We start from the raw sequence: 2,179 nt of genomic DNA on the forward strand, positions 1-2,179 counted from the left end.
CTGGCAAGTCTTCGGAGTTCAGGATTCTGTAGGGTGGAACTAATCTGCGCAAAAGCAATATCACCTTGTGCAGGAAGAAACAAAAATAGAACAAGAATTTTTAGTGTAACACGGGCTACTACCAGCGGCGTCCAGAGTAAATCAAATGTGCAAAAACCCAGTGGCAAAACAAATAAACACACAAAGCCAAGTGGCAAACACTTAAAATTCCAATAACTGATAAAACAAAAAATACAATCTAATTGCTTAGATTTAATTAGCCCCATTAATACATCCAGAGTAAAACAAGTGTGTAAATGCCCAGTGGCAAAACAAATAAACACACAAAGCCAAGTGGCAAACACTTAAATTCCAATAGCTGATAAAACAAAAAATACAATCTAATTGCTTAGATTTATTTAGCCCCATTAATACATCCAGAGTAAATCAAGTGTGCAAAAGCCCAGTGGCGAAACAAATAAAACACACAAAGCCAAGTGGCAAACAGTTTAATTCCAACAGATGAAAATCACAAAAAATACAATCTAATTGCTTAGATTTAATTGGCGCCATTAATACGCAAGAAAAGGACAGACGAACTAAAATTATCAGAACCAAAAATACAATTCTTATTAACGCCGTGAACAAAAACTCGCTTCCCTTCAGCAACGTAAAGGAAGTCAACAATATAACTACGGAAAGAACGACCTTCATTAATGATGGATGGCCAAAAAATGGCAGACGGCCAATAAGGGACCACAAGGGCGCCTACGCACTTACATAATTTGACATGCTCAATAACTTGAGTGACAAGGCAAACAGGAGGGACCAACCAACAGTTCTCACCTTGCCAGCTATGACTAAGAGCATCTACACCCAAAGTGTTGGGACTGTAAAAGCGCGAATAGAACCTAGGCAACTTGGTATTTGCATAACTAGCAAAACAATCTACAGTGAAAGGACCCCATCGAGAATCTATTGCACGAAAATAATCGTTGGAAACACACCAGACGTCAAAATCAACGATCTTACTGTATTAATCAGCTTTCTGATTAAGCGTACGAGGAATCCATTCCACTGACAACCTAATACCATGAGCAGAAGACAAACAGAAAATATCCTTAGCAATAGTATTTAAATGTGGCTTATTGCTGCCGGAATCTGTAATGAACGCTACAGCTTTATTATCAGTATAAAGCTTAACAGAGGAATTATGCAAAATGGGAGCAAAACTTCTCAACGCAAAACTAACAGACTTCAATTCCCTCCAAGTGGAGCTTTGCTTCATTTCAAGATCATCAAAATTCTTGTGGGCAACAAGAAACCCGTCGACCTCAACATAAATGTAAGAAGCGCAAGCAACGTCACTAGCGTCGGAATAGACAATGTGATGAGGAACATTAACTGGATAGACAAAAGGTCTAGAATTAAGTGCCCGAGCATTGGCACACCAATAATTTAACTCAGAAATAGCTTCATCAGTAAGAAAAAGCCCGGCATTCCAAGATGCTCTATCTACAATAACAGAATGCAATGCTTTCGTCATAATCTTGCAAATATGGCCAAAAACAAGCATACAGGAAATGATACGCCCGGTAACCTGAGCCAGCATCCTGGCAGTTACTACACGAGAACTAAAAACCTCCCCTATGGACGCAAGCAGAACTGATATCTTATCTTCAGGAATAGACAACAAGCCCCGAGCAAAATCCCAGTGAAAACCAAGCCAGCTAAGCAACTGACTAGGGATCCACATACACTTATCCTTATTTGGGACGAACCCCGAGCTAATTAAATCAGAATGCACCAACAAAGAATGTCGAAGGCAAGTATCCTTCGTACCACATACTCCCAGACCGTCATCTAAATAAACTACAATGCGGAGGGCCTGAGAACGCCAATGCTTGACGAGGGGACGCATAACTTTGGTGAAAATATAAGGGCCCGTAGAAAGACCAAAGGGCAGGACGACAAACTTAAAATATTTCCGAACCCCATTGAAAACCCACGAAAAACCGAGAAATCTTTGATGTGTGGGGTAAATTTCAACATGATGATACCCAGACTTAATATCGAAAGAATAAGCCCACAAATTAGAAAGAGACTCGCCGATCAAAAAATTTAGCATAGACTGAGCATCCTCAAACTTAATTTTGGACTTATTCACAAAGAAATTAACATGCCTAAGATCCAATATAAG

The sequence above is a fragment of the Montipora capricornis genome, chromosome 4 (genome assembly GCF_036669925.1).
Source record: "Montipora capricornis isolate CH-2021 chromosome 4, ASM3666992v2, whole genome shotgun sequence".
Lineage (NCBI taxonomy): Eukaryota > Metazoa > Cnidaria > Anthozoa > Scleractinia > Acroporidae > Montipora > Montipora capricornis.